Raw genomic sequence first — 26,210 nt, forward strand, 5'->3', positions numbered from 1 at the left:
TGGAGTCCAGTAACCATGTCTATTTGTTTGTTACATGATATGAACAATTGCAAATTATAGAATTACATAGAAATTTGGAATACAAGAACAGACCCCCAAAACAAAACATATCAATATAAATAAGTGAATCCAAAAGGGTGAAATGATAAATGTGCATCCAAGAAACATTACAAAGGAAAATGTAATGCATATATGAAAATCAACTTAAGGTTAATTTTACAAACAACAAACTGAATATGGGAAAAAACGTGGTACCTAATACTCATCTTTTTCTACTAGAAACTACAAGACTTTACCGATCTCATGTAAAATAAGGAGTGTTAGATGTGTGTCCAATTTACCTGCTTCAATTTCTTCTTGAATGCAAGAAATAAGGATTGATATTTGCTCCTATGATGGAATACTCCCTGAATTGGACAAAGTAACAAAGTATTGACAAGATTTGAAAGACTACTCAGACAATGTGCCAAAGAAGTTGTCTGGAAAGATTTTATAGTAGCTAGCATTTGATTTTTCCCTTCTATCATAATAGCTGGAAGAACAGTCTTAATATTGATGTCTCGCAAAATTCTCTCAATTAGATTCTCTACCATGGAAAAAAAATTTCGATCACCCAAGATAAGTATCTCTTTTACAAAACTTTATGGTGTGAATGTAGATTTCATTTGACTTGCAAAAGCCTTGACAAGCACATCCCAAACTCGATCTATCAACATTGGATCACCTTCTTGTATAGTCATGACAAGCTTTATGTAAATAGATCGACCAAGCTAAAATTGTGAGAATAATAATCACATGACTATATACTACAACACATAAAGCAAAAGGCCATGTAGCATTCAATGGTTTAGAGGAAAAAAAATTGCAAACAGAATCAGGGGGCATTTCTTACTTCAATGCTAAATTAGTTGATAAGTTATGCAACGTGTTAACGACAACATTAGATGTAATAGGAGAATTTCTTAAGAAATCCATAACCTTACGAAATTGTATAAATCCAATATTTAAAGGAAATATTTATAAAGAGGAATTAAAAGGGATAATGCAGTTTAGAAATAAGTATTTGAGAACTTGAAGACAATATGTATAAATAAATGATAGCTAAACAACAAAAATATGGGTCTGTTAATTTCTTTCATGAGAAATATCTTTATATCCCGTATGAGGAATATGCATGTTTCAGTCCTCAAGAGACTACTCAGACTCAACAAGGCTCAAAGCCACTACAAAAAAGCTCATCATGTCACTTGCGTGAATTGAACCTAGGTGGGGATGATAACAATCATTCCCCCCAACTGCCTGAGATAAACCCAATTGACATGTGTCTTTTATTTTATTCATATAAACATAATCAATAAAATAAAATAATAATATCAAACTGGCCCTTACCAGAAAAGGAGGAACAAATTTACCTAGGTCAACTTGAGAATGAGTGTTTTGATCAACTGCAAGGTTCTAGAATGCCAACAACAAATCAATTTAAAGTTTAAACAATTTCAAGAGCACAAATATATTTGCAAATTTTTTCCAGACTGTGGAAAAGATAGAACACTACTCAAAGAAATTACAATGAACCTTTGACAATATTTCATAAATAGTCATAATAGGATGCATTCACTATCTGTAGCAAGGATGTGTTCATTATATCAAACTCTCGACAGCCTATATATATACAGAATGATTCCTTGTATTTTTTATTACAATGTAGTGACAAAACTGCCATGCCCTAAAGCCTAAAGGTTAGAATCAACCAATCTAGTGTTATAATTTGCCAATTAGATTTAACATACTTGAAGTATTGTTCTTTTAGTCTGCATGTTAGCCTTCCCATAATTGAACATAAAATAATCCATTCAATTGCAACCTTGTAGCAGTTATCTGATAAATTTCATTTTGAGCATGCATCCTTCTTATGACATTAGACATACTCAGGAGAAACATTTTGAACTTGGTATAATTCAAGCAGATTGTTTCTCTTCTCTGCAATTCCATTTTATAATTTATGTTTTATCAATTTAAACAATTTATATATTTATGTAAATATGAAAATCCATAACTTGGCTACTTTATTTCATTATAATTTGGGAGTCTACTCATGTCCCACACTAGTTTCTTTATTAATTAAAAGTACATTCCATTGGAGATAAATTGGTTGGAACATAGATGGATCATCAACAAAACATATTTTCTCATTTACATTCACACTGATCTGTTTTCCATGTATTAATAGATTTATGTAGTCTGAGCAATTGCATTCTTGTGCAATGAATTGTTCCTTATAGATATTATGGCTCATATCATCGAGAAGAAATTCAACAAGGAGAACATGAAGAGGAATATGTTGTTGCATACGTGTTATGAGGAATTTGGTATCTACAGATAAATACTAATTCCCTAGGTAGGTAGATATACCGAGAACAACATATTTAAAGAACTTATCCTTTTTCTATAGATGATAAATAAGACAAAGGAATCAAAGGACCTACTCGTTCTTTCACTTTCCTTTTGTATCCTTTGTTTGACTCCTGTTGCTCCTTCTCAAACTTAACTCGCTCAAAAAGTACCTGAAAGCATAAAGAGAAGACAGAGAACCAATAAAAGCAAGAGATCTATCGAATACAAGTAAATGGAATCAAACACATTCACACATATAAACATCATATATCAAGATAAGCATATGGAAAAAGGTGTAAACTACTTTATTGAGTAGAAGGAAGAATGGCAACCATGAAGTCCGATCCATTGTCACTCTTCCACCTTGGGTTCCAACCAACATCCCATCAATAGCACAACACTTCAGCAACATAACACTACTCACTTACAATCTCAATTCTCACTCCAATAGTTTCTCCTTACTAATTCACAAAGTCCAGCCCTTGATCACTTAGATTAGTTCTCAATTTATAGGAAAATGGAGGAGGTTTGGTCATAAATGAGGGTATTAAATGGCCTTCCAAACTTAGAGTTAGTTTCCATGGAAGAAGGGATGAGAGGATAGGAGGTAACTTAACTCATTCCTCATACATTTTGGAGCTCATAGGAGATGATAAGTGTGGCAATCTTCTAGGAAGCTCCAGAAGATAAGAATATTCCCAGAACCCTATGTTGAATTCATTCAATCTCGCCCAACACAGGTCAAAGTGGGCCTAAGTGCTCTGCAGAGCACACTTACATGGGCCTAAGTTCTTTGCAGAGCACCCTTGCATGGGCCTACATGCGCTGGTCCTTCTAGGTGTCATTTCAGGATGTCTTCAAGCCATGAACTTGTTAGGGAAGGAGGCATTCAAAGTGTTGACTTGTCTAGGGCATGTAGCAACTGAGTTACGGTTTGATGAGCCCTAATAGTTCTGATCTAGATGATGGGAGTGATGTGCCCAAATGGATCTGTAACAACTGCCCCCTAAAGCATGAAGTTGAAAATAATAATGTCGAGTGATATGCTTTACGATGTGATGAGGAGGTTCTGAAGTGGATGGTGACCTGCATCGATTACAATACATAATATCATGATATTTTTATTTTCTCTCATGAATCGCTGGGGCAAGGCATACCCATGCTTGGCATATAAACTTTCATTACAGGTACATAGACAGTCATCTACAGATATAGACCCATGATCAAATGACCATTAATGTAAAGCCATTGTATGGATGGTTTGGTACTTTCCTAAAATAGTAGCCCAGATGGATGAAACTAGATCCAGGATTTTCTATCTCATTCAATCGTTCGCTCAATTACAAGTCTAACCATGTGAACATGTGATCTGAAGTCGAATATGGGAAGACATTGTCTGATTACCAGCCAATGATGTAAGCCATTAACAAACGCGAGAGAAATCACCAATAATGATAATGGTCCTCAAGGTACTGCACTACATTCTGCATGGTTAAAATGGATGTTTTGATGTTGAAAACCATACAAAGTCTTTCGGTCGAAGGCTAGTGACATCAACCTATTTCCGAAAGCGAGAAACTTACCATTGATGTATGCAGGCCTCAAGGTATAGGAAGGGTGTTTCTAAGTCAACTTCTTGGATAATGTGTTGATGTCGACAAGAAGTGACTCATTGTAGGAGGGCCTTGATGTATCCCACATCAACGACACTAAACGAGTGTAATGATTTTGGAGACGAAATTTAACTGATGACTCAAGGTTTAGGAATGGCAGTCATGAAAATGAAGGTTTATGAGTATTGCAAAGGATGAATTTTAACTGAGTGACTTCTCTTGAACATGTCGGTGAAACTGAATGAATTGGTAGTATTGACCCAAAAAAAAAAGTAATGGATGGTATGATAGACCAAGGTATGATGACCATCGAGGAGATAACCCAACCCAAATAGTCATAATGATGAAGTGAAAGTGTCATGTTCAAGAGCGACCTGCTGCGGTAAAGTGGTTTACCCCTTTTCCCATTTTCCCCAGTCATTGCTTACTAGTACCTCTTTATTTTTATCAAGCTTGAGGAAGATAACATATTCTTGCTATATAATTCCACCCTTCAGGTGAATCTATCACTATGTGATGTTTTAACGAGTCTAGCGATGGTGAAACTTGGTCTTTTCGTGATGAACACGTTTGTCGCTATTTGAAGTTTTAACGAGTCTAACGACAATGCTAACTCAGTCTTTTTCATGTTTAGAGAGTTTGAAAAAAGACAAAAATAAAATCCACAAGTTCCTTTTTGTAGATTTGTCTCTCAAGTTCGAAAAAGCGTAAAATAATACAAGAGAGAACCTATTGACCATGTTCGCTCAACCTATTCCTTTTTCGTAAATAATCTATCTCTGCGGGAAAAAGGGTTAAACTTATACCAAGTAGGTGTCATTTCCAAAACATTAACGAGTTGAAAAGGACAAGTGCTTGACAATCTTTTCATATTTTGAGAGTCTGAAAAGAGCTTAAGGAGAAATCCACTTTGAGGAACGAGTGGTTTCTAAGATAGCAACTAGTTCTGGTGATGTTGGAACCTCTCAAAACATGTTGATTTATGTGAAGAGGTTAGCTAATAAGACAACTCATTGCAATTGTTGAGGTATAAAAGGTGTCTTTTTAACTCCTAATTATCTTCACATTAGTTATCAATCCGGGCAAGATTTTCTATTTCAAGAGTGTACACAGTTTGTGGCGGCTATTTACTCAGTTTTTAAATTGCAGTACAGTGCTTTCAAATACAAGAGTAAATAGATGCTTTAAATAAAACTCACTTGCAATTAAAGGAAACTCAATGCTCTTAAAATAAATCATTTATTCGACAAAGTAACAGTAATTATCAGTCAAGGATACAGTAGCAATAACTCATTTCTTGTTTAAATGATGTAAACTAAATCAAGCATAAATAAGATCCTCAATATGAGAGCTTTGAGAGTAATAGCTAATGTTCTTTACAGTTGTTGATCTCACACATACCATGCTAAATAACAAATTGGAAATGGCAATGACTTAAATCAATAATGCTACTGCAACTGATCGAAATGAGATAATTATGCTAACTGTAAGAATGCTAAAAGGCAAAACTAAATGATTGCAGAAAGTAAATGAGCAACAACACTATATAATAGAAATGAACAACAAAACTTATGTAACCGCAATGAATAGCAAGGCTAAGTTACTGAAATGAATAGTGAAGCTCTGTAAGTAAAATGAAAAGGACAACAATATGCTTGAAAAAAGCAGTGATCTTGTTATGAGGGAAATGAACAGCAATGTAATTCAATTACAGCATATAAAACAGATCAATTCATTAAATCTGGAAATACGAAACAATAAAGTGATACGGTTACAATAGATAGAAATGAAACCAAACCATCACATAGTAGAAATCGTAAAGGAATGATACAAGAACATCAAGTGAATCCTCCACGGCCGGGCCCTTAGCCACTAGTGAACACCGCCGGATTACTTCAGTATGAAAGAAGGAACAATAACTGTATTATATATTAATCATATGCAAAATGGTTACAACCAGTTCGTACTCTGTTTCAACAATGAGAGTCGATGATCAAAGTAAAAATACAAAAGCAATTTCTGAATAATCTCTTGTTCTTAACAATCTCTGTCCCTTTTATAATGGCCAGGCGGATAAAATAGTAACAGCAGATAGAATAGTAACAATGATCCCTTAGGATCAAGAGATCCTAAGAGTTCCTCTCAATCTTCCATCTTCAGTTAGCTCTTTGTATTTTGCGCTGATGTTGGGATCTTCTCTGTCCTTATCCATAACTGCATGGTGCATCCTTGGATTGCTGTCTGTACACTACTTCCCGGTGAAGGAACAGAAGTTACTCCACTTTGTCTTTTTCCTACATGAGAAAAGACAATAATTAGCTAAATTGTAATAATAACTAGTTCCTTAGTTTTTACTATAATCCTTTCATATATGAATATCTTTAGAACATAAAGGGGATATAATTAAAGGAAAGGATGATGAAATAAATGGAAAATTCATACCTTTTCCATAGCTCAACACATTCCCCTGCTTACCCTTTTTCATGCCCTCATGAAAACCATGTAGTTTGTGTGCAAAGTAGTCAAAGAATAGGCTGGAGAAGGGATGTCATGAGGTGGTCTAAAACCATGATTTTTAGCCAAAATTTCAAATATGTGCCATGTCTGTCCTTCAGGTAGCTCATATATAGCTTTATACCCTTTTGCGGGATTCCAGACAATAGGACAACGAAATCGACAGCCTAGCCAATATGGCCATTCCCTCAAGATGAGGTTGCTATAAGTAACCAAGCGATCTGTAGCTAATTTAAAGTTTTTATAGTTAAATGGTTCTTTGTCCTGTACATTATGATTGGAAGTTTTCCATCTGAATTTAGCTGTTGCCAAGGAATTGTCTTTGATAGAGAGAAAATACTCTACCCCTTGCTGGACAATTCCTTTATGGATCGGTCCCAAGGTCTAGATTACTCCTTCCTTTTGAATTAGACCCTTATGTTTGGTCAAAAGTTGTAATGGGTTTTTCGGTTCACCCCTGACCCAAAGGTCCAACCCATTTTCTTGCCTCTAGAAAGTGTTATGGGCTTTGAACCACTTCAACTGGTTAACAACAAATGAAATGAATGCTTGAAACTGTACATCACCCACAAAAGGGCTGGGGTTCTTCTCCATTTCTTCTTCCAATATAAAATTATGCAAATAAAACTCACAGAGTAATCGTTGAACTTTTACTCCATGGTGTTTATAGCAGTTTATAAAATCCTCAACAATTTTTAATTCTATGGGTTTCCCTGCCCTAACAGCCTTAATTTTTAACTGTAAATACCTTTCTAATAAAAATAAAGCATAGTTCTTGGCAGGGGACCTACATGCTAAAACATTTGTGTAAAGGGAACAAAGAGTATCCATCTAACACATGACTGTTTCCAGTCTGTTCTTTATCTTTTCAGTTCTTTCTTCTGCCCTCCGACATTTCTCGAAGGCCTCACTTTCTGATGCGTTGATATTCCACAATTGCCTCTGTAATTCCTGGTACCTTTGTTGGGGAACAGTCTCTTCCTCAAGCTTTTCTATAGTCAGCTGAGCCTGTGCCAGCTTCTCTTGAAGATTTGTTATACTAGGATCGCTACTTATCAAAACATCTCTGGCTTGGATATCTGTCTGGGTGTCCGCACTGTTGGAGGGTATTGCCTCCATTTGAACAACTGTATTGCAGAAATGTGCAGTCTCTGTTTGGGCAGCCACTTCTGTAATGGTTGCATGCTGTTCCTTATCATTTTGAATGAGTATGGGCTTGGTTTGAGTCTCCATAGCCCTTGTATCATGGAATTCAGTTTGAATGGCTGCATTCACCATTTTCGGGGTTCTACTTGCAATTTTTCTCCTTTTTAATATTCTTATCTTTTGTCTAAGTCTTTTCACTAAGCTCTGCAACTTCTGTTGTTCCTTTCGCAACCTCTTAATTTTAATTTTCTTCTTCTTGGGAGGAACAACTATTTCACTAACCGTTTCTACTCTTACTGAGCTTGGTTGCTCAGTTGGGTTTTGTTCTCCAAGGGCTGTGTCTTTGCCCTGACTAGTTTCCATTTCCTCTATTTGGCCCACATCTTCTGTGTTTACATCGACCGATATAGGTTCTTCTAGAGAGGTAACCCTAGTTTGGTCTGCCTTTTCCTGAGTGGTTTCTGCCCCTGTTTCTACTTCACCGACTATTTCTTTTGATATACTCCTATTGTGGGCAAAGTTTTCTTTTGATTGTTCTGATTCAACATTGAGGTTGAGCAGACTTTCAGGCTGAATATATTCACTCATATTGGCCAAAATCTAGGACAATTTTGCCTCATATAATGGGTCTTGTGGCGGACTTGTGCTGGGAGTTAGGGAAAGTTCTGCTTCATCCCTATCTTCTTCACTAGTGTGCTCTATTTCCTCTTCAAGTTCTGATTCTTGGTTGTCCCTTCCTTCCAGCTGTAAGGGTTGCTCATTTTCATGGCTAGATAATTCTAAGGGTTGTTGTTGTTACCCTGGAGGTTTTGAGCTGTTCCCATGCTTGTTCTTAATCTGGAAGAGTGTCTACATTTTTGTGGTCTGTTTGTTGTGCTGGTGGTCCTTTTTCTTTTTGGGGCAGGTAAGGCTAATCCCCCGTCTATAGAAAACACTAATTCTTCCCAACTGGTTTGTTGCTAGACAAGATTGTAGCTTACTATCAACTGAATTAGAAAATGTTTACTTACAACTGTATCTATATGCCGGGATTTCTTTATGCTTTGAGCAGCATCATGCAACAAAAAATTCAAATATGCAGGCAAGTTTACAGAACATTTCTGTTTTAAAACTGCTAGTAATTTAAGGTGGCGTGGTCTTACCACATCCTTTCTTCCGTCACATGTAATGTAGCTCTGAACTACTCTAGCCAGCTTTGTCCATGGTTCTCCTAGAGATGAAGGCTAGACTCCTTTACCTTTGACAATCAGGTTCTGTCCCTTGTCCCAAAAGACGGCCATGGTGTCTTGAAGCCTCAATTTTTTATGTGTCCATATGGGTCTGACTGCTGGTAGTCTAGATACCTCAGCTATTACTATATCCATCACTATTATTCGTCTTCCTCTTACTATAGAATGATCATCCTACAAATTCTATAAAAATTTGATAGCCACGGTTTCATTGGGTTGCTATAGTCATGTAAAATATGCGACCCATCCAGCCCTTACTAGAATTTCTCGTGTGGCATCGGAACTGCTAGTGTCTGTGGCTCGCTGCGTACTGATCGTCCTCCCATTTTGTCTGAATTCTGCACACTGTTATTTTTACACAGCAATGCACAGAGCCAACAATGGAACAACAAACTGTAAATATCGGATAATACCTTTTTTTTTAACATAGATACTGTTAAAACTTGCTATTATGGGATATCATGCAGCCTGGTACAACCAAATAAAAGACTGACACATATGCAAAAGTGCTTTGGAAGTCACCCGTGCCCCCCTAAAAAATGATAGGTCGCCTTCGACCGGTTAAATGGAGGAACGACGTACTGACGGCAATCGTACCGTGGTGAAAAAATGGCAAGGTGTACATATTTATGACAAGATCACAAAAATATCGAGTTGCTGAAATCGATGCATTAGAATGGAAATTATGAATAAATATGGAGATGCTATGGAGTGATGCGAAAAAGGGAAAAGGACAGCTGACGTAGGTAAGATGCTATGCGGTCATTATTCTACTTAAACCATTATGATTGACTTTTTTTTAAATAGTATTTCATGCATAAAAGGTTCAAAAGGAATTGGGAACATAATCTCTTTTGAAATAAAGATAAAGAAATAAGAAAATGGTTTATAATTACTATTGATGTTTGAAACATATGACTCCAATACCATCAGCAGAGCTTTGTTGCCCACAGGTGTTTATAACCTTGACAAAGTTACTTTTTCACCCTTTGGAACCATAATCCTTTATGTATGCCTAGGAAAGTGCCTTGTGATGTCAGAATGGAGATCATTGTGCTGGCTTGGTAACCAGATGGATCGCAATGCCATTCACTGGGAAGGAGTGAAAGGTGGAAGGCCATCTCGTGATGAGACCTCCTGTTTTAAGGACTTTTATTTTTCTGATGTGTCCATTGGAGCATATCCCTGGTGTGATGGCCACAGTGGGAATGCCACTTCACTGCTTCCTTACGATCATGGTAGGGTGGCTCAACACTCCTTAAGAGTAGGGATGATGGAAGAAGTCTAAACATACCAATAGGAGAAAATATGCCCTTATTCTTATTTACTAATTAATAATCAAATATAATTATGAGAATTAGGGAAGAACCAATAGGAGAAAATATGCCCTTATTCTTATTTACTAATTAATAATCAAATATAATTATGAGAATTAGGGAAGAACCAACATGATACAAGTAATCAATCAATTTGAGTTCTAGTGAAGATAAGGACAACAAAGTAATATAGATAGATGTGTCCTTCCATTTTCCTAATCAATACAAAGCAATCTCATTAAAGATGATAATTTTTCTTTGATTTGCTTATTCTAGTAACCTCTAATTTTGTATCCTTGCATTTTTTTGTATTCTTGCTTTAAAAGGATCATGAAGAGTGCAACATTATTCACAAAAAAATGCACTCAAAAAAAAGGTGTTGTTCCTTAAATGGAACAGCTGCTCTTCCTTAATAGGAACAAAAAAAATACAACTGCGCGCAAAACTATTGTTCCTTAAGAGGAACGATAGAAGGGTAAGAAAATTGCACATGCAACTATTGTTCCTTAAGAGGAACAACAATTAAAATAGATGCAAGTGAAAGTGCTGATCCTTCAGCGGAATAGCATCAAAACAAATCGAAGTGAAATTGATGTTCCTTAAAAGGAACAACAACAAGCAAAAAAATGACGACACTGTTGTTCCTTAGAAGGAAGGGCAGCTGTTCCTTAGGAGGAACAACAACTGTTCCTTAAATAGAATAGCATAAAGCATGCACATATGAAACTGTTGTTCCTTAGATGGAACGGTTGTTGTTCCTTTTAAAGGGAAAAACAACTATTCCTTAAATGGAATAGTGCAAACAAATGTAAACGAGACTGTTGTTCCTTAAATGGAATGGCTACAACTGTTCCTTAAGAGGAACAACAACATACAAAAATGTAGAACTGTTGTTCCTTAAATGGAACAACTGTTATTCCTTAAGAGGAACAACAGTTGTTCCTTAAATGGAACAACAAAAATAGACCACATGCCGAACTGCTGTTCTTTAAATGGAACAGTTGTTGTTCCTTAGGAGGGACAACAGCTGTTCCTTGAGAGGAACAACAAAAATTCAAACACGCAACACTGTTGTTCTTTAAATGGAACGACTGGTATTCCTTAAGAGGAACAACAGTTGTTCCCCGAGAGGGATGACAAAAATATAAACATGTGCAAAATTGTTGTTCCTTAAATGGAACGACTATTGCTCGTTAAGAGGAACAGACGCTATTCCTTAAGAGGAACAACAATAATATAAACACACAAACTATTGTTCCTTAAGAGGAATGACTGTTGTTCCTTAAGAGGAATAGTAGTTGTTCCTTAGGAGGAACAACAAAAAGAAAACACACGCAAAAACTGTTGTTCCTTAAATGGAACGGCTGTTGTTCCTTAAGAGGAATAACAGTTGTTCCTTAAGAGGAACAACACAAAAATTAAATAAAGAGAAAAGTGTTGTTCTTTAAATGGAACGACTGTTGTTCCTTAAGAGGAACAATAGTTGTTCCTTAAACAGAATAGTTATAAAATATGTACAAAAAATAGTTTATACAAGAAAATTTAAAAAAAAGAAAAGTTTGTATACAAAATTCAAAAGCAAATGAGTTGTTTACTGGATTGATGCTGAGGATGGGTTATCCTCCTCAGTGAGAATTTTCATGGTGGAGTCTTCTCGTAACTGTTGGTAAAAGGACTCCTCAGTAAGCGATTTATGACAAAGTCGCACTCAATTACCATTCACTTTGAAAGAATATCCAAATCCATCAATGGTTGTCAATGTAATGGTGCCATTATCATGCACTTTTTGTATCTCATAAGGTCATAGCCATATGGTGTGGAGTTTTCTGAGGAAATCCTGGAACCTTGAATCATATAGGAGCCCAGTCTCCTTCGTGGAAGATCTTATTTTTAATAAGGGAATCATGTCATTTCTCCCTTTGCTATTGAACTAATGCAGTGTGTTCAAGAGCTGAGAGCCCGATTTCATCTAATTCATTGACTTGTTGTAATCTATTGGTCTAAGCTTCATTTAAATTCAAACCAACCTCTTGCACTGTTCTTAATGTTTGAATCTCGAATTCGATTGGGAAGATGGGTTCCTTACCAAATACCAATTGATAGGGTGAATATCCCATGGTGTTTCTCCATGTTGTACGGTATACCCACAAGGCTTCTCGCAATCTTGAAGCCCAGTCACATCTGTGTGATGCAACTTTTTTTGTAATTATTGCCTCAATTACTTTATTAGTACTTTCTACTTGGCCATTTGCTTGTGGGTGGTATGGAGTTTTAATTTTGTGCATAATATGGTAATTTCTCAATGTTGCGAAAATCTTGTTACCTACGAATTTCGGTCCTCCATCTATAATTATGTCTCTCGGCATGCCATATTGCACAAATAATTGGAAAAGAAAATGTATTATTGAATCCTCTGTAGCTCTTGGCAGCGCCTATGCTTCAACCCATTTAGTAACATACTTTGTTGCAACGAGTATGTATGTTTTTTGATTGGATGATGGGTTAATAGGACCAACAAAGTCTAGTGCCCACCGCTCAAAAGGCTCGATCACTAATTGCGGGCTCAAAGGCATCTCATCAGATTGTCTAAGGCATCCCGCCCTCTGGCAGCTATCATAGGCTTGAACAAACTTTTTAGCATCTTCAAAGATAGTGGGCCAGTAATAGCCTATTTGTAAGACTTTGTGACCGGTTCTGCAGTCTGCAAAATGTCTGCCACATAGCCCATCATGGCATGCTTTTAGAATGTCAAACACTTCATCTTCCCGGACGCATCTTCTGATGTGCATATCTGCCCCCGTATGGAATAAGTAGCCCCTGATCCAAGAGAATCAGGTACTGCGCTCCACTATTTGTTTTCATTCAATAGGCGTTAGGTGCTTGGGTAATTTGCCTATTGAAAAGTAATTTGCAATGTCCAAATACCATGGTGTTCTAATAGTAACAAAAAATAAATGTTCGTTAATAAATTGATCCTCAACTACTCCTTCGTCCACTCGCTTTGGCATTCGTGAGAGAAAATCAGCTACAAGGTTTTCTTTTCCTGGTCGATCCTTAATTGTGATGTCAAATTCCTGTAAAAGAGTCAACTATATTGTCACTCTTCCATTTGTAACAAGTTTATTTGCTAAATACTTAATGGCAGAGTGATCTATATATAAAACTATAGGATATCCAGTTATATAATGTCTAAATTTTTTTACAGCATATATTACAACTAAAAATTCTTTTTCAGTCACAGAATAGTTTAATTCAGCAGGAGATAGATTTTTGCCTATATAATATATTGCATATGGCTTTTTATCTTCTTCTTGTCCAAGAATTGCTCCGATTGTTGTGTCTGAAGCATCAGATGAAATCTAGATTGGCAAATCCCAGTTTGGGCCCCTTAGCACTGGGGCCATTGATACAAGATTTTTTGGATCCTCAAAAGCATGGTCACACTTATCTGTCCAAATGAAATCAATATTTCCTATTAGTACATATAAAGGTGTAGCAATCTGAGAAAAATGCTTTATAAATCTTCTATAATAACCAGAAAATCCCAAAAAACTGCATACCTCTGTTTGTGTGGTAGGGGTAGGTATTAACAAAATTATCTAAATTTTAGCTAGATCTACCTGTATTCTAGTTGCTGAGATATAATGACCTAAGATGAGTCCCTCGATCATCATCATATGACACTTTTCATGGCTCAAACGAAGCCTGGTGGCAATGCATCTTTGCAACACTTTTTCTAATGTTTGTAATGCTGGCTCAAAGTCATCCCCATAAGGTGTGAAGTCACCCATATATACTTGGAGCCCTTCATTTATTACATCTAAAAAAATGTTGAGTAAAACCCTTTGAAATGTGGCAAGTGCATTGCATAGCCCAAAGGGTAAGACCCTGTAAGCAAATGTTCTCCAAGGATAGGTAAAGGTAGTTTTATCTTGATCTTTAGGGGCAATCTAGATCTGATTGTATCCACTGAAGCCATCTAGGAAAGAAAAGAATTTCTTTCCTGCTAAAGTGTCCAAGACCTGATCAATGAATGGAAGGGGGAAGTGGTCTTTCTGGGTTGCTTTATTCAGTTCTCTATAGTCAACACATATCCGCCACTTTCCATTCTTTTTCAGCACCACTACTAATGGAGAGACCCACTTGCTGTCAGATATTGGGTAGATAAAGTTTACATCTAAAAGTTTTTGCAATTCAGCTTTCACAATATCCTTAAGATGAGGATTTAATCTCCATTGGGGTTGGCGAATGGGTCTAGCATCCTTTTCTGTATAGATGTGGTGCGTACACAACTGGGGATCAATTCCTTTCATGTCCGGGTAATCCCATGCAAAGGCTTCTTTATATTTTCTCAGGAGTTGAACCAACTTTTCCTCTTGTTCAACAGTCAAGTTTTTGTTAATGTTCAAAGTTTTTCCTGGCTCAATTTCTATGGTTTTGCTGTTATAAACAGAGGTGGTTGGTATTGATTGATCATGAGTATCTTTTAGGGGATCTTCTTCTACTTCATTATCGAATGCTACTTCGATCATGTGACATTTTAGATGGGATCTGGTTTCTGGTTGGTTAATGAAGCTGTTAATGATGTCATCCTCTGTTTGGTCTTTAAATTCGAGAGCATCTTCTATTGTTAATGGTGATCTAATGTTTTCAGTTAGGTATGATACAGGTTGTTTTTTTGTTTTGATTATTGTTAAACTTGGTTGGGCTAGAGGATATAAGGCTAAATTCTTTACATTGCTTCCTCTTGCTATAGTCATGCTGCCTTGTCGACATCCAATGTAAGTGTCAGTAGTTGCTAGCCAAGGTCTATCTAGAATTAAGGGGTGTCCATCCAGTCGGTTTCTAGGATTGATGATCAGAAAGTCTGCAGGGTATTCCCAGGAGTCTACATACACCATTACATCATGTAATGTGCCTTCTGGTCTAACTATCGATTGGTCAGCCAAATCCAATAAGGTTGTGGTTGGGTCTAATGATGTAATGCCAAGTTTTTGACAAGTGGTGGTTGTAAGAATATTGATTGCAGCTCCTAAATCAACTAAGGCATTGGGGAAGGAGCATCCATTGATTTGCACCGTGACTATAGGATTTCCTAGGTCCTCATATTTTACAGGTGCTTATCTTCCTGATAGTAAGTCAAATAGGGTACCGACTACATGGACAGTTGGATTTGTTGTTATTTTCCTCTTTGGTTTTTTCATACATAATTCTTTGATAGTTTTTGCATAAATCGGGATGTATTGAATAGCCTGGAGGAGTGGAATTTTTATACACAAATTTTTTAGTTCTCCCAGAAGATCAAAATCAGGATGTTCTATTGGTTGAGGTATGATCAATGATTCTGGGAATGGTGGAGAAGAGGTGGTTGTTTGTTCATGATTTGTCTGTCTAAGCAGATTCTCTTCTTGTAGTGTTTGTTCTATAGGTAACGAATTTTTAGTTTGAACATTTTTATATCCCTATGATTCCATTATATGCCCAGATCTTAATTGAAGGTCATTACACTCCCTTAACTCGGTTTCTTGTTCTGGTCCTTCAATTATTTGCACAAATTGAACTGGTCTATTGTTGGGGTTCGGGTTGGGTTGGGCTGGGAGCTGTGGTCTTAAGTTGGTTTGGGGGTTTTGTTGCAATGTATAAGGTGTTGGTAGTGTGGGTTGAGGGAGAGGGATCATTCCAGCTGGCTAATTTATAGGTCTTTGCTAGTTCGACTGCCAGTTTTGACTCTGCGAGGTGGAGGGTGACCATTGTGTTGAATATGCATTATTTTTCCAAAATGGTGGACAGTAAGGAAAGTTCGGCCAATTGGTTTGATTTGGCCATGGTGATATGGGGAATGGCTATTGTGACCAGCTGGAGAAAGGTGGCTGATTCTGCCACATTCCATTATACTGCTGAGCATTATACTGAGGAGGCTAAAAATAAGAGGATGGATCAATGCGCATACCTGTTTGTCGTGACTACCACTGGCGGCACTGATTTTGTAGGTAAACTAGTTGTGTTTCTTCTTCTGCTTCTTTGTAGACTATTTTCAATCTTGGGAGTGATGGGAAGCTTTCTGTGGCGTGATCTTTCGTACAAATAGCGCAAATTTTAACCATATCCATCGGGCATCTTTGTGGCTATGTTTCTTTCTACATCTAGGGTAGAATATCACCAAATTTTGTTTCGCTTCTGCTTGCTTTTGTTTATCTTGCATAATGTCCATCTGCGTTGTCAGAGTCCCTAGAATATCAATTTTGAAATCTTCTAGTAGATTGCCGATTTCTACGCAGGTTATACCTCCACTTGAGATCTTGTTATCCCTTGTGATCATGTCACATTTTGCTGGCTTCAGTCTTGTGCTGCCTCTTGAACTCCCGATACACAAATCAATGATGTCAGCAAAATTTTCCTGATATATGTCAAATTTTCAATCCATTGTTCTTTCACCCTTTTAATTACTGTAGTTTTTAACACGTTGTCAGGTAAGGGTAAAGATGCATAAGGAGATCTCTGGAGATTGTATTGAAAGTGTTCTACATATTCCTCCAGTGTTTCACTATGTCTTGCTGTCATTTGAAATATCTCATCCTTTAATTCTCTGGATCTGCAATAGTCTTGAGATTTCTTTAGAAAATCAACTTTCATCTAATCCCAGTCGTTTATAATGCCCTCACCTAACCCCATAAACCTTCGTAAAGCTGCTCCTTTTAATGTGGAGGGAAATAATTTTAGCTTTTGGGGATCAGTAGTATAGATATACCCATGGTATAATACATCAAACTCAAACAAAATGCATTTGTATCCTATGATGTTAGGCCATGAAATGTAGGAATATTCTAGAGAGGAATGGCCTTCATAGGTGCATTAACTACGGTGTCCATGATGGGATACTGCAGTGTCAAGGTTTGAGGTGTTTTTTGGTTCTGGGCCATTTGATCAAATATGTGCTAATACCCTTCTGGGATTTCCATAGAGTTATTCATAGGATGAATAGAAGGAATAGGAATGAGCTTAACAACACTTCCCTGGTCTAGCATAATGAGTGTTCCTTGCTGAACTACTACCTGGGGGATCTTGGCTCCTCAGGTTCTTCTACTTCGTTCTGGATAAACTTAACAACACTCCCCATATTTGTGCTACTAAGTGTTTGAATTATTTAGAGAGGGGATCTTGGCTCTTCTGTTTCCCCTGTTTCTCCTCCTCCTTCACGGAGATTACTAGAATTCAATTCTTGTAAATAAATTAGGCGCGAATTCTCAATTTCTTGAAAATCTTGCTCAGTTTCTTCTGTTTTGCTGTGCACCTTAGCAAAGGTTACAAATGGTGAGTCTGTGGCCTGAAGGGAGCCAGTAGGTTGTCTAGAAGAAACTTTTCTAGGGCCTACTGATGGCTAAGATTCGACTTTCTTAATGATATCGTCTATGAAGGTTGATTGACCAAGGGTCACCAGTCCCTTAGCTTTGTCGGGTTTGGGTAGTGGTTTTGGATTATTTTCAAGTTTTTTCTTCTTAGTCATACACACAACTCAAATATTTATTTCTACCCTAAGTTCTTTAACAATCCTGCTGGAAAGCGGGTGGGGGAGCAGGGCTTTTACATGCTCCATACGCAGGTTCTTACCTTTCATTTTTAATACCCAACTCTTTCCTAACAGGCACCCATCACATGCACACTACTCTTTAGAAATCGCTACACTCTCCCTGGCAACAACGCTAAAATGTTGAGGTATAAAAGGTGTCTTTTTAACTCCTAATTATCTTCAGATTAGTTATAAATATGGGAAAGATTTTCTATTCCAAGAGTGTACATAGTTTGACGCGGCTATTTACTCAAGAGTAATTTTTCTAAATTGCAGTACAGTGCTTTCAAATACAAGAGTAAACAGATGCTTTAAATAAAAATCACTCGCAATTAAAGGAAACTCAATGCTTTGAAGCTAAATCATTTATTCGACAAAGTAACAACAATTATCAGTCAAGGATATAGTAGCAATAACTCATTCCTTGTTTAACTGATGTAAACTAAATCAAGCATAAATAAGATCCTCAATCTGAGAGCTTTGACAGTAATAGCCAATTTTCTTTACAGTTGTTGATATCACACACACCATGCTAAATAACCAATTGGAAATGGAAATGAATTAAATCAATAATGCTACTACAACTGATCGAAATGAGATAATTATGTTAACTGTAATAATGCTAAAAGGAAAAACCAGATGATTGCAAAAAGTAAATGAGCAACAACGCTATATAATAGAAATGAACAACAAAACTTATGTAACTGCAATGAACAACAAAGCTAAGTTACTAAAATGAACAGTGAAGATCTATAAGTAAAATGAACAACACAACAATATACTTGCAAAAAGCAGTGATCTTGTTATGAGGGAAATGAACAGCAATGCAATTCAATTACAGCATATAAAACAGATCAATTCATTAAGTTTGGAAATACGAAATAGTAAAGCGATGCGATTACAATAGATAGAAATGAAACCAAACCATCACACAACAGAAATCATAAAGGAATGATACAAGAATAGCAAGTGAATCCACCAGGGCCGGGCCCTTAGCCGCTAGTGAACACCGCCAGATTACTTTAGTATGAAAGAAGGAACAACAACTATATTATATATTAATCATATGCAAAATGGTTACAGCCAGTTCGTACTCTGTTTCAACAACGAGAGTCGATGATCAAAGTAAAAATACAAAAGTAATTTCTAAATAATCTCCTGTTCTTCACAATCGTTGTCCCTTTTATAATGGTTAGATGGATAAAATAGTAACAACGGATAGAATAGTAATAGTGATCCCTCAAGATCAAGAGATCCTAAGAGATCTGCTCAATCTTCCATCTTCAGTTAGCTCTTTGTCCTTTGCGCTGATGTTGTGATCTTCTCTATCCATATCCATAACTGCGGACTCCATCCTTGGCTTGTTTCTTGTATGCTGCTTCCTAGTGAAGGAACAACAGTTACTCCACTTTGTCTTTTTCCTACATAGGAAAAGACAATAATTAGCTAAATTGCAATAATAACTAGTTCCCTAGTTTTTACTAAACTCCTTTGATATATGAATATCTTTAGAACATAAAGGGGATATAATTAAAGGAAAGGATGATGAAATAAATGGCAAATTCATACCTTTTCCATAGCTCAACAGCAACTGTTCCTTAAAAAGGGTAAAACAAGCAAGTGAAACCGTATGATCGGCCAAGTAGATGGTGACAATAGAAGGAGAAAAACAAAGGCGCATCTGATGGAAGAGGCTGATAGAATGGAAATCATGAGGGTTAAAATGGAGATGGGTTAATTTTTACACGAGCTTGAACCATGGAGAACTATGCTTGGATTCAATTTCATGTTTACACTAGCTTAAAATGAAAAACTATGCTTGGATTCAGCTTCATTTTTACACAAGCTTGAAACAAAAAAACTATGCTTGGATTTAGTTTCATTTTTGTGTAAGCTTGAAATGAAAAAATATGCTTGGATTTAGTTTACATGCCCCCAGCATGATGACTCGATTCTAGGTGCATGCCCCCCAAGCTTCATTACGTTCACCTATGTAGACTACAAGTGGCTATCAGGTGGATGGAATGAAGGTTCATATATGAGACCAAGTGAAAGGCTCGACTGGGATTTTACGAGATCTAATCAAAGACTTTCATTGGAACTTTGCTCCAGCAGACCTTGTTTCATTTTTTAATGAGCTTGACACAAGAGAAGGACCTCTACTCAGATTCCTAGTTTCATCTTTTAACAAGCTTGACACAAGACAAGGAACTACGCTCAAAGACTTGTTCCATTTTTTAATGAGGTTGACACAGTAAAAGAACTATTCTCATATTCCTTGTTTCAGTTTTTAATGAGATTGACACAATACAAGGAACTATGCTCATATTCCTTTGTTCACGACCCATAAGAGGTCATGGTTTCCAAGAGGTTCTCATCAAATGGGAGAACAATTCTGTGGAAGGGATCATTAGAGAGATCTGGTTCCAATGCCCCTAGTACATAATGTACAACATCATCGAATTGATCATTAGTTGATGTAGGCATGGAACGGGTTGCCACATAATTAACCCTTGTCGGGGATGATACCATTGGTACAAAAGGACCATTTAGGGAAGATGGTTGACTGGGACTAGGAAATGAAAGTTGGTCGACGGTGACAATTTTGCCTTCATGCAGGAAACAAATCACTTGAAAGAGTTTTGAAACGATAGCTTCCATGTCATAAACATAGTCATGCCCAAGAAGTAAATTGTAATATAAAGGGCCTAGAACTATCATCACATTCAAATAGATGATTTTTCCTCCCAAAGTAATAGGCAACTGAGGAATGATCCCTAATGGTTGGTCGGTTCTATGTTAAAATCCAACAAATATTGGGTAACAGGTATAAGTTGCAGCGAACCAAGTGCTTGCCAAGCAGTGGAGGAAAGGATACTCACAGATGCACCTTCATCTATAATAGTCCCAGGTACAATCATATTACAAACCTGTACTATGATCTGGAAATGCACATAAGAAGGAAGATGCCATCTTGTCAATTGATTCCAATCAAAGGAAGTGAGTAGACTATCTGGAGGGGGCACCATAAGAACGTGAGAATTTCCCCCTTGAGTTATGAGAACAGGAGGATTTTCCTCCTGTATTAATGGAATAAGAGGATTTCCCCCAAGCTCATTGGAATCTAAAGAAACAAAAAGAACCTGAGTGGTATCATATTCACTCTCTTTGGGAAAGATATGATTAATTGAAGGTGAAATCAGGTCAACTGTTTCCTTGACGTGTGATTGGTCAGGTATAGACTCATGGGATTCACATTTATAGAGAGTGGGTTTGACAAACAATTGATTTGGGTCAATCACTTTATCAACTAGTGAAGGATTAAGGGATAGTCTACTATAATGAGGTGGAAGTTGCTGTGTTGAAGAAGGATGGTTATCCAACACTTTTTTGGCTTCATCCATATAGGGACAAAGGTGAATGGGGTGATTCCCTTCACATAACCTATAGGGAAACTTAACATTACCCTTCTTTCCATGAACTTTACTACCACTAGTTGATGGTGTGTCACTAGCATTATCTCTAGAAGTTGATGAAACATGATGATGTGAATGAGAAGACCATTATTCTAAGATCTGAGGAATACCAGAGAAATTTAAAAGAAGATGGTCTCTCGTACAATGTTTGCATGGATATCTAAGTTGGTGAGGCTTATCGGATGGTTTCTCATCAGAAGTTACATTCAAAGCAATGGTTGCTTGGTTTCCCTTACTAAATTTTCTTCTTTTTCTTCTTCTTCCCTTTCTTCTTCTTCTTAGCCACCTAGTTACAAGTGTCAATACTTTCACTAGGTGAAGAGGAAGAAGGAGAGGAAGAAACAACCAAGGAAGAAGGCAAAGGGTCAACTTTAGGATCAACTGGAGGTTGATTTTGTCCAGTTGTAGGAATATTCAATTGTCGGGCCAAGGAGGTTGAGAAAACCCATACTAGAAAGCCAATGGTAAGTCTTGGAAGGGACAATGTAGCCATATAAGTAGCACCAATATTTCTAAAAGGAGGAAAGGACTAGGGTTCCCATCAAAAGGAACTCCTTGATCGGTGGACTCCAGAGTTGTTGCCATATGTCTCAACCTAAGATCAACTAAGGAACGACGTGGAGGATGTTATCCATAGTCAATTAATTTTATTTTAATTAAAATAACATAACAAAACAAAAGATGGATGATCTAGGAAAAATGATTACCAAGCAACTCTGAACTGTAGAATACCTCCAAGAAAATCGAGAAATACGAGCAATAAATCTCCCCGAATGATGTGTTCGGTGTATCATAGTGTACAAGGCGGCTGACTCAGTCACCTAAGGATGGATAAAAACCTATTTTTGTCCTCCCATATATACCTGAAAGTATATGGAGGCCCAATCTGCATTAGCATTGTCTAATGTGAAACCGCACAGTGAGAGCATTCCCATATACTTTAGGTACTGTAACACCACCTTATATACCTGAAGGTACCTGGACGAGCTATGGTATACTCACATATGTGGAATGGGGTATCACACTCGGGATGTATTGCAGACAATTTAGTGACAGCTGTTATGTTTTACGATGCCAGAACACATCTCTAGCCAAAAACCTCTAAATGTTTTGCGTTATGTGACAATGCTCCATTAGGTTAATTCATATGAATTTTAAGTTGATCTTCTTAACAATTTTCCATTCAAGGTTCACCACATGATGTAAGTTTGCAATTCTTAGAATGAAACTATTATGATAAACATTATTTTCATTCAAACTGAACAATGAAAATCTTAGCTAGAAAGGGATAGAGCAATCAGATCTTTGACAAAGAGCAAACAGCACATCTAATGCAATTTCCCTAACTATTCCTATCGAGCATTCACAAACTACAACATGCACAATGCAAGTTTTTCTTTTCAATTCCCTTAATGTTGAAATGAAAAAAAGGAAGCTAATGCACATATAATCAATCAATCTTTTTGCAAGAACGAAGACTTTACGACAGTTCCGTTTCTCAAAAAATGAAGACTTTTACGACACTTTATTTTGAACAAAGATTAATCGACTATGGACTAACTTTGACAATGAATTGATAGTGATAAAGAAATAATTTAAGAAACACTAAAAAATCAAGGACAAAGTAGTGCTAGCAAAGGAAATACAAATTGATTTCAGAGACACAAGCATCATTGATCCTTCAGCAAGCAGAAACAGAAGGAAATTTGGCAAAAAATCGACTCAAGGGAGGGATTTTTTTCCTAAGGAGGATCAGCACAGGTCTGAATGGGAGACAGTGCGCTAAAATGCACTGTCTCTAAGCCAAGGGTGCACTGATCAACGCAGGTCTGAATGGGAGATAGTGCATTGATCAGCACATGTTTGAATGGGAGACAATGCACTGATTAGTGCACTGTACCTTGGCCAAGGGTGCACTGATTCTAGCACATTCCTAAAGTAGGTATTCTAGTGCAAATTTTGACTAAAAAACTTGAAAAGGGTTGAAATAAGATTAATGGAAGCAAGTAATGACTACTAGAGTGTACTAGGACGAAGGTAAACTACCCGTAACAATGATCGTTCCCCAGTGGAGTCGCCAATTTGTTATGAGGACTTTGGTATCTATGGATAAATACTAATTCCCTAGGTAGGTAGCTATATATAGAACAACAGATTTAATGTGCTTATCCTTTTTTTATAGACTATAAATAAGACAAAGGAATCAAAGGACCTACTTGTTCTTTCGCTTTCCTTTTGTCTCCTTTGTTTGACTCTCGTTGCTCCTTCTCGAACTTAGCTCGCTCAAAAAGTACTTGCAAGCATAAACAAAATATAGAGAACCAATCAAAGCAAGAGATCTATCGAATACAAGTAAATGGAATCAAATACATTCACACATATAAACATCATATATCAAGATAAGCATATGGAAAAAGGTATAAACTGCTTTATTGAGTAGAAGGAAGAATGACAACCATGAAGTCTGATCCATTGTCACTCTTCCAACTTGGGTTCCAACCAACCTCAAATCAATAGCACATCACTCTGGTAGCATAACACTACTCACTTACAATCTCAATTCTCACTCCAACAGTATCTCCTTACGAATTCTCAAATTCTAGCCCTTGATCACTTAGATGAGTGCTCAAATTATAGGCAAATGGAGGAGATTTGGTCATAAATGAGGGTATTGAATGGCCTTCCAAACTTAGAGTTAGTTTCCATGGAGGAAGGGACGAGAGTATAGAGGGTAACTTAACTCATTCCTCATCCATTTTTGAGCTCATAGGAGATGATAAGTGTGGGAATCTTCTAGAAAGCTCCAAAAGATAATAATATTCCCATAACCCTATGTTGAATTCGCTCAATCTCACCCAACACAGGTCAAAGTGGGCTTAAGTGCTTTGGAGAGCACCCTTGCATGGGCCTACCTATGCTGGTCCTTCTAGGAGTCATTTCAAAATGTCTCCAAGCCATGAAAATGTTAGCAAAGGAGGCATTCAAAGTGTTGACTTGTCTAGGGCATGTAGCAACTGAATTAGTTTTTGATGAGCCCTAATAGTACTAATCTGGATGATGGGAGTGATGTGCCAAAATGGATCTGTAACAATATAGATGGAAATATGAACTCTACCATGATCCAGATGTGCAAGCCAAATAGTAAGCTCATCCAATTGATCAATGTGAACAAAAATTCTGACTCATAAAACCTGGGCAAGAGGAGGAACCAGCAATCACATCCAACACAAGCATAGGAACATATAGTTGTAGATGAACATGATATATTACCTTCTCTTCAAGTTGGACATCAAGTGACTGAAAGGCATAGGAAAGGAGTATGAACGATTTTCATGGTTTGTAAGCCAGAAATATCAGGTGGAAAACATCTCCAAGTAGAAAAGCAGAATGCTTAGTCCTATTCTTTTTTTTGGCCTTCTGGTATTGATATCAATGTATCATTTACAGTCTGCTAGAAAACAACTAGGTAGCATGTAGAAGTAGAGAATTGATCTCATTTTATCAGATGTTGGAAATAAAGATCATAGTTTCTGTGGTGAACATTGGGAGAATGTTTTTTTATGTGTGTCAAACAAATAAATTATAAATTATAGGGCTGATCATATGAAGGGCTTTGTTATGAAAGTTTTGAATAAGAGACATAACCAAGAATGGTATTAAGTAGATTCATTAAAAGATTGAGAATCCAAAGGATAATTTGTAGTGATTTTATATGGCTCAAGTAATATTTTGTATTAAAATCCCTGTAACATCCCATGCAAATTAATAAAAAATATGTATAATTTTATTCACCAAAACAAGTGTTAGTTATAAAAATTGTAAATTTAAGATCAAGAAACTGATGGTAGAATTTACATACAAGTACATACCTGCATTACATGCATTACTTCTTCAAGAAACAAAGAATACATGAAAGGATCCCTCTTCCTCGATGGCACCCTTTGCAAATGCCACACTGTAACGACAGTCAAATGAAACTGGTCCATACAAGATCCCATCCTCTGCCATAGCCCCTCCTTTGCATTTAAAGTTTAGACTACTCTGATACGCTGTGTTCCACTCCTATGAATCCTATGCAAGCCAAAGCCCGAACCAAAACTAACCCATATGGCCTTCATGCCCAATCCCTAACTCACAAGCTCCACAACTTAGGACCTGTATTTAGTAATCATGGTGTCCACAGCCAACCTCAATTCCCCCATGTTGTAATACAGTTGCAAGGTACTTCATACATCAACCTAGTTCAAAGCCTCCATTACACTCTCAGAAACCTTCATCGCCTCCAATTGCAATCAGTTCCCCGCTTCCATTAACTAGGGGATCTCCTCATCGACAACCTCGATGCCCAGCAGATCCCCTTCCTTTCTCAGGGTTTCGATTTCATTATACATTTGAGCAACTTTCATGAGGTCCAACTTGTTGCTAGCACCTTTAGAATCCATCAATTCTCTCAACTTTCTCACCTATCTTATAACCCTAATAGTGGTCTGCAAAATCTCAACAGTCTCATGGAGGTGTGAAAGTTGTTGGGAATTTAACCTGATCTGTTTGTAGGGCTCCACTATCTCGGATAGAACTCTCTGCACCGGTCCCTACAGACTTCTAACCTGAGATTTAACTACATTCAAAACCCCTCAGCTAGGTGTTCCTAGAAGGGCATATGCGTCCAATCAAACATATTTTTCAGTTGAAGTATTAACTTTGAGTAAGACGTAGTATCCATTGGTGCACTATTCATTCATGTTAGGCTTAAGCACCATTGTTGCCATTCGCTTAAGGAGTATCTACTCTGGGACCAATGAATACATCTTGGAGTTCTTTCTACCTATTGATTGCAAAGAAATTAGAGAGAAACATTTGATGTTGAATTCCATATCTACCACTATGCAGAGTGTATTCCAGAGTTTACGTACGATATCAGACATGGAGCTGTAGGACGAAAAGTTTCTAGACAT

General features: G+C 37.1%; 1 pseudogene; it reads right to left on the reverse strand.

The window, feature by feature from the left end:
- Window positions 1-255: 255 nt before the first annotated feature.
- On the reverse strand, window positions 256-26,210 carry LOC149189310 (conserved oligomeric Golgi complex subunit 5 pseudogene; annotated as a pseudogene).

The sequence above is a fragment of the Pinus tabuliformis genome, chromosome 3_1 (genome assembly GCF_031772625.1).
Source record: "Pinus tabuliformis cultivar Carrire ecotype Pingquan chromosome 3_1, CPIR1, whole genome shotgun sequence".
In the NCBI taxonomy this organism is placed as follows: domain Eukaryota; kingdom Viridiplantae; phylum Streptophyta; class Pinopsida; order Pinales; family Pinaceae; genus Pinus; species Pinus tabuliformis.